Raw genomic sequence first — 8807 nt, forward strand, 5'->3', positions numbered from 1 at the left:
AGCAGCAACAGGCAACAAACAGACCCCTTCCTGGACGGGACGCATCCGGACGCCATCAAAGGTGTGATTTTTTTTTTTTTTAAATCAAACCATGTTGCCTTAACATTTTGATGCCCACTACTGTATATAACATATTTCAGGAATGTTGTGATTTTCAGCACTTGAAAATTAAAATTACAAGATATTTGATAGTTCTCTGTCAAAGGTTAAGGTTCGTAACGATGTTGTTCATATACATTCCCGAAAATTGATCTGTGGCTACACTCTTAACATTAAAGGTGCCAGAGTGGTTTTTCAGAGCAATGCCATATGGGGGACCATTGTTAGTTCCCAAAAGACCTATCCAAATAAAGGTTCCAGAAAGCGAGCCGCAAGCCAACAGTGGGCCACCGGCTAAAAACTGTCGGCTTGCTGCTGCCCCCCACCGCTGACGATCTGCTCGTGCCGCCCTTAAACAGACAGCGGAACGACAGATGCTTGCTCACTGGCCAAGTACTGCACAAAAAGAGCCGACGTGCAGGTTAGAACAAGATGCAGGTTGTGTTAACCAAGGTGTTTGAAACTAATAAACATTTGTTCCGGAAAGGTGCCTGGTCCCCAGTGTTTTCACTTTGGAAAGTTTAAAGATGTCTCTAGACCAGATTCTCTGGACGGGTCCGTTTGTGGCCTAAACAGAATTGCTTTCTGCTTGGGGCCTGATACCCCCAAAACCACCTTTGCCCCAAAAGTATAATAATCAGGTTGAGAATTGTGAATGAATCTGGCTGGTATTCTTTTCATTCTGAGATTTTGGCATGTCTAGTTGGCAATCAGTAAAAACAAATGGAGAGGTAGGGGTTTGATCTCAAATGCCCATGATGTCCCTTAAGAAGTGTTGACATCCATCCTTTATGAAACTTGTCTAATGTTTATGGCTCTGTAGGCTAGAGGCTATACATTAGCCCAAGCTCGTGAATTTTCATCCATTAATATAAGTCCTACTTGATCGTTCTTGGTAGCAGCTGCATATAAGAAGAGTCCTGGTCATTCACTAAACTGGTTACAGGTTCACATAACTCAGACAGCACATGCTTCCCAGATTGCGTCCACAGTTTTCTCTAGACATAAAGTCAGGTCTGCACAATGCAGAAAGCAACCTATCATTTTGACTATTCAAACAAAAGGAGGATTCAGTATGCCCAAGAGACAAATTGAGCTTGTGAATGTAAGGACATTTCTTCTTCACAGTGGGTCCATTTTATTTCAACCCTATTACAAGCATGTCTTATTTTTTTAGGCTCATATAAATGTTTAGTACTGCTGCCTCACAGATTCATTGTACTGCATTTAAATTTAGGAATGCAGCTTTGGGCTCAAAGTAAGCATCAGACTAGAACAAAATAACAACTTCTTGTATAGCCAAAAATCACACAAGGAATACCTAAATGGGCTTTAAAAGTGCCTATTTTTTGACAGCCCCCATCCTTGACTCATTAAGAAGACAAGAAAACAATTCCAAAAAAATGGGAGAAATCTTGTGAAAGGCAATTCAGAGAGAGACACCCTTTCAGATAGGTTGGGCATGCAATGGGTGTCAAATAATGGGTAAACAAAAAAAAAGAACCAGCACATATGGGGCAAGAAACAGGAAGGCACAACAGGCAGAAACAGTTAGGTCCATGTTTTGTTAAGATTCCTGCAATTGGGGTAGTGTGGGCAGGCTGTATGCTTCATGTTTACTAAAAGGGTCCACAGTTATGGTAAAGTGGATCAATAGCCACTCAGTTTCTATCCTTCCAGCCATCTGACTTCCTTATCCAGGACAGGGTTGCAGGACAACTGGAGTATATTCCAGCTGTAATTGGGCACAAGTCATCAATAACAAATGGACAGAGTGCCAATCCATCACTGGGTGAACGCAAATACAAACACACACTGAGGCCAATTTAGCAACATCAATTCACCTCACCGGCATGTCTTTACACTGTGAGATGAAACAGCAGCACCCGGAGAAACCCAGTTAGACGTGGGGAGAACATGCAAACTCCACACAGCGAGCTCTCTGGCAGGTCCTATCCTGAATGTGTAATTAGATGCACCCATGAGGCATTATGAACTGGATATGCAACCACTAGAGGTCACTGTGCCTCATTGGCTTGCAAAGTACGCCACAGAATACTCTGATTTACTGAAGAGGTTTGGGGAGTTAGGCAAGAGACCAGGAGAGTTCATCAAACTACTAGTGCAAGCATAAGGCTCCCTCAAGTAACATTTAATATCTAGTGTCCTTTTATTTATACCAGAGAAGGTCAAAAATACCAGATAACGGGGACAGTGGCTTAGCAGTGCTGGCACCACTAAAGCTACCGGTTGGGGGGATACACAGCAAGGCACCATAGATTCCTGACACCAGAAGTATATCTCTGGTTTGTCCCAGAAGTAACCTCAGAAAAGGACTAAAATGGCACCCATTTGTCACTGGCCAAATGGGTTTGGAGTCAGGAAGTGGCCTGGGCGAAAAGCTCTTCCTGGCAGAGAGGTAGTGTGAGTGGTCTGAGAGTCAGAGAATATGGAATAATCTGGTGTGTTTATAGATGACTGTGAAAGAGGACAAGCCATTGGGTTGGCAGGGACTGAAAACGTGTTTATGTAAATCCAGAGAGGTAGCAGGGGTTTGCTACTGTTTATTGCTATGTTACTGTATGTTTCTTCAACTGTTTACTCCGCCATTGTGCCATATTGTGTTAACAAACCATAATTTATGAAAAAGAGCGACTTATTGTTTTCACTTATTATTCCGGGTTAGGGTGGCAACTCATTAAATTAAAGTACTTTGTTTCCTGTAGAATGGTTCGATGTTTTTTAACCTCAAGAGGTTGCTAATAACCTGATTGAAGGAAAGTAAAAAATAATGGAGCGTACTGGACATCATTAAAGGTCAGGGGTTATGTGTTTCTCTTTCTCCATTCACACACTGGGAGAAATTAACAGTCAAGTTAAAAGCACGCCTTTGTACTCTGGAAGGAAATTTACACAAAGACAGGAAGAACAAGACTGCAATAACAAAACATTTAATGAAAACGGAAAATGACTGATTTAACTGTGAATGTAATTTTATGCTGATTGGGGAAGGCCAAATAAAAGCTATACTCTGATCTCATGTTATGAATAAAGTTGTAAGGGTAAATTAATGAGCACACTTTACACTAAAAAAAACAGTTCCCTTCAGGCAGGACAAGCAACACCACACAAAATTAAAATGTTATTTTTATTATTTATTGTGACAAATAAAAATGAAACATGACATATCTTGTCTAAAACTTTTCAGCAGAAAAATTTGTTTCCAGATGGGTTTTGTTCAACCCAAGCTTTCTAAATAAGTGTTTGTCTTGGGGAGGAGTCTTTGCCAATACTTCATTTCAAGGCTGCTGTGTGAGCGCTGTCATTTAAGAGAACTAGGGGTGTCTGTCCAAGCCAGCATCATATAGAACTCCGGGTCCAGAATGGGGCTTTAGCTCCACAAATGAACCAAGTTCATTGTTAGGAAGTGAAACGTGAAAAATACATTATTGCTTAAAGCTCTGTTGCTAAGCCACAATGGCAGCAAAATCCACTGCATCCACTGAACAATATCATCTCCAGACAGAGGAGCAGCTTCAGCGACAGACTGCCGTCACCGTCCTGCTCCACTGACAGACTGAGGAGGTCTTTCCTCCCCCAAACTATGCGACTCTTCAATTCTACCCGGGGGGTGGGGGGAAGGGATTCGGGGGGTAAACGTTAACATTATTCAAAGTTATGTCTGTTTTTACCCACATTTTTATTACTCTTTAATATTGTTTTTTTGTATCAGTATGCTGCTGCTGGAGTATGTGAATTTCCCCTTGGGATTAATAAAGTATCTATCTATCTATCTATCTATCTATCTATCTATCTATCTATCTATCTATCTATCTATCTATCTATCTATCTATCTATCTAAAATCACAAAAACAATAAAAAACAGTCATGTAACAAATAATTATTTTATACTTTGCTAGTATTAAACAATTATTCAGTATTAACGCACGTCAGACTTTGCCAGAAGACCCCCAACCCCACACTGAATGTCAGCAGGGTGAATGTAACTTTAGCAGGTAGGACACTTTCCCTCTCTCTGCTTCTCTTTGCTAGCTGCGGTGCTCATGATTCTTCAGCTCTCATCTTGTCCAAGTGCTGTGAAGACATACTGAGATGTTTGGAATAGAGGGCTGCAATTCAAAGGTCCCAGGATTAAACAGATGAGTGATTCTGTTGCTCAAACATGTCTGGGATCCATCAAGTGTGGGGTTCTGCAGTCCCAGGGTGTGGCAACACTTGGTATAACTTTTAGATAATGTTGTTTGGGCACAATAAATAAATTAGTTTAACTAGGAGTAAAAACGTTCTTAACGTTTCTCTTTGCAGAGCTCAAGAAATACTTTTGTCACAGACCTATATTCGTAAAGCATAATACTCGAAGCAAAAAGCAAGGCTATACATTAAAAAGAAAAAGTGAATAATGTGATACAATAATAAGTCAAAATAAAATATGTATTGACTATGAAAGAATAATATTCCATAAGCATATTATGTATGTGGTTCAAACTTGAATTAAATACTGTATGCACGTGCAATATTAATTGAACTTTACTGCTGCCTACAAGAACTGTACTGAAATGAGGTAATTAACAGATAATGAAGAAAATAATAATAATAATAATAATAATAATAAAAACATGAGTGTTAGGATATTTGGCAACTTGTGTGCATGAGTGTGCTCAGTGATGGACTGACATCCTGTCCAGGGTTGGCTTCCTAGTCCTACAACTCTGTACTTAATAAGTATGGTAGAAAATGAATGAATCGTGTTTCGTGATATAGTTCATCATTTTTTATTACTGTTGGCCAGAAATTCTTTATTCTGTATATCTTTGTTCTTGGACAAACAACAAAGCATACATAACCATATCCACAGACAAAGCATCTGAATCAAAGAAAATCTTAACATTTACATAGAATTGTAAAATACACTTTGTTAGCATGCATCAAGACATATAGAAAATCAATTAAATTGTTTCAGATTATAAGGTGCTGTTTATAGATTACTGATTTTGATTGAAGATGTTGTTGTCCAGTGACTATAATGTCATGTATATAATAAAAGTCTTAATTGCAAATCAAAATAAAAATCTTGAAGACAAAAAATGAATTACATTACAATGTTATTCTCCTGTTAAAGGCAGGGTGATAAAAACATGAAAGCTAAGCAAGCTTAGGACTGTGATTCTTAATGATCATGGTAACATCTGCATAATGCAAACATTCTCCATCACAAAGTGTGACAAGGCATCAAAGGGTCTTTCTTTCTGATTCCAGGAAGCTTTTATGACTGAGGCAAGCAAAATGTATTGCTTGAGGATTGTTTACAAACAGTTGCAAGCCATTGTCTCAAAAAGGAGTTCATGAACTCCTATGTCACCGGCCTTGCTGATTAAAATCTAGGAGAGACAGAGCAGATGTGTTCCATGTTAGGCTGAAGATCTGCTACAGTTGCCCAGATAAGACTGTTACATTTGTTTAAGTGCCTTGTTATTGACTTATGGTGTCCAGCAGACCCCATGACCCTGTAGTTAGGATATAGCGGGTTGGATAATGGATCGATGGATGTATGTTTGTAGAATGCGTACACTAAACCATTAGATTTTTAATACATTTTTTGACTGCAGACATATGGCAGCAAAACTTAAAACCGATCCTCTGCTTACTTACTTTTGGTTATATTATACACTAGGGGGCTCCGCCCCCTGCTCGCTTCGCTCGCCAACCCCTGATGTTGGGTAACCCGAAATACATTGATGTATGTATGAGATATATTGGAGTGTAAAGGTGTAGATGACGAACAAAGGAAAAGCAAATGAACAATTGTAGGATCTAATGCAGTCCATAAAGTTTTTACTTTCGGGTACATTATTAGTTAGAAGCTTCCATAGATATTCAGGATATTCATCTAAAGGAGGCAGTCTAACCTGACCCTTTTGACAACAACGTGTAAACTCATTAGTTGTATTGCCAGTTGTTTCTTCAGGGAAGTTAAGTGAATGACAATGACAGCAAATTATATTCATTAATCCTAATGAATGTTCAATAATAGTGGACTCATTACAGAATGCGTTGTCAGCTAATTGGCGGAATTGTGTAGCGGCCGTTTGTCGTTCCTTTCTTTGCCATTCATCTATTGCCTCTGCTGTTTGAGAGGCGCGTTGTAGGCACCTGCGTTCATTAATTGTATTCAGGCAGGCTCGTTTCTGTATGTCCATTAGTTGAGATGTTTCGTTTTGGAGCCGTGACTCCTTTGGTTGCATTGTTTGAGAAGCGCGTTGTAGGCGCCTGCGTTCATTGTTTTTATCCAGGCGGGCTCGTTTTTGTATCTCCGTCAGTTGTGGTCTTTCGTTTTGAACCCGTGCCTGCTTTGCTTCCGCAGTTTCAGATGCGCGTTGTAGGCATCTATGTTCATTGTATTTGTCCATGCAGGCTCGTTTTTGTAGCTCCGTTAGTCGAGCTGTTTGGTTTTGGAGCCGAGACAGTTTTTCTTCCGCGGTTTCAGACGTGCATTGTAGGCGCCTATGTTTATTGTTTTTATCCATGTGGGCTCGCTTTTGTAGCTCCGTTAGTTGAGCTGGATCGTTTTGGAGCTGTGACCATGACTCCATTAGTTATCCGTTGTCTACCGTTAGTAATATGGATAATTGCACTTACTGTTAATACGGAGCGTTTTCTGTGGTTGTACTGTTAATAATGCATCACTGCAATGTGATTCACATATGCTATATGGTTTGGACTTGTGAGGATGCCGTACGTTTAATATGGAGAGTTCGTTTATTCTTATTACCCGGACCATGCTGTGTAGTGTGGACGTTTAGTTCAGAAGCGCGTTGTAGGCGCCTGCACCTTTCGTACTTTCTCGCGCCTTCCGTACTATCTTTGTGGACCTTTGCGGACTCTGTATTGTCTTCCATTTGACTCTGGGGTGCAGTGCAGAATCTTCTTTTCTGTGTGGCTGTGTCGTTAGTCGTTAGCTATGGGCACGTTGTTGCTTCATGTCTTATTTATGTTAGTTGAGCTCTTTCATTTTTGGGCTGTGACTCCTTTGTTAGTTGAGCTCTTTCGTTTTTGAGCCGTGACTCCTTCGTTCACGGTGGATCAGACTTCGCTTGCGGTTTATGAGACGCGCGCTGTAGGCGCCTGCGCACTATGTCTCCTGCCGTGCCGTGTACCTGCGTCTGTGCCTTCCGGTTTACCATTCTCGGTTAGTAATATGGATTGAAATATTTATTAGCACTAAACATAGGCATTTTTCTTGTTTTATAAAAAATGTGGAGATCTTTTGAATCTGAATTTCTTCAATTCAAATGTGTTGATTATGGTAAATTTGCCATTATCAAAATATTTCATTAAGGTTCTTAATAAACCAGAAAAGTCTACCCATTCATGCATTAATTTTCCACTCACAGGTCATGGTGCTGAAGCCTATCCCAGCAGCCCTGGGTGGAAGGCAAGAACAGGCTCTGGACCAGGTGTAAGTCTACGATATCATGGGACAGGCTTACTCCAGGGGCCAGTTTAATGTTAACTGAACACACAATTGAGATTATTAGCTTATTAACTTAACACATTTTGCACTTGTTTGAGAAATGAGAGGAAAACATACCACCAAGAATTGCCAGACAGGGGATACAGTGTGAAAAGTTCATGCGGAAAGAGGATTGGGTACTGCCTTGAATTTAATGTTGAAGGATTTTGGGGCTTGTTAGTACAGCTCAACAGGTCACCAATGCTGCTGTCAAGTGAGACGCTGTGGAAGTGAGTGAATGGAGTGGTTTACTCTTTAAACGATTAGCAAAAACTGCCCCAAGTGGGATAGACTTTAAACCCCAAAACAACCATGAATTTTATGGCGAGAGTCTGAGAGATGAATGGATATACTTTGGTGGCTCTGGTGTAAACGCGTCATTTCAATAAAAGATTACAGTAAATAACTCAGGACATCATCTGACAGTACGCAGTCTATTGTTAGTGGCCGATTTGAACCGCGCATGTGGGCGCACACCACATTATATTTTACGAAGCTGCCCCGTATTGCGATTGTGTGTTATTTTACAGTTAATGGTGTTTTTTTTCTGTTTCAGAAGAATTTAACCATAGTTTAAGGTAGTATCTTCGCAATCTGCATAATAAAACGTATGGTTGCTAAGCTAATTATTTGTTGTGTTTAACCTACAACCTGTTGATTAAAGAACTGTTGAAGAATTCGATATACAGGGGCGACCCACTAATTAGAAACACTGCCAGCTTCACACGTCACAGAACCTCGGCTCAAGTATGGAGCTGATCGCGCAACAGTGTAAAACGTCATTCTGCAGCACAATACAAATCAAACAAGGGGTTGCAGATCTGGTAACCGCGGATCAGCTCTAGAACCATAGATTGGCGGATGTGTTGTCTTCAAGAAGGCAGAAGGCATCAATTTACAAGGAAATAGCACAGAAATCAATACAGAGCTTACTATAAACGGGATCCGTCTCTGGAGATTAAAGTTAGGGTCTGTTTTTAAAAATGATACTATGCCCCTTGAGGACGTCTGGTAAAAATTTGTCTGTGCACTATGCTTCTATAATGAAATTTATGAAGAAATGTGCATAGCTTTATGTGTATTTAGGTTTTTCGCTCGAGCGTGTAGTTTATATGTTCTTCCTTTGTAAAATTAATGTACTGTTACATTTTACAATGAGAGGGGAAAAAATGTTGAC

This window comes from Erpetoichthys calabaricus, chromosome 18, assembly GCF_900747795.2.
Source record: "Erpetoichthys calabaricus chromosome 18, fErpCal1.3, whole genome shotgun sequence".
NCBI classification, from domain to species: domain Eukaryota; kingdom Metazoa; phylum Chordata; class Cladistia; order Polypteriformes; family Polypteridae; genus Erpetoichthys; species Erpetoichthys calabaricus.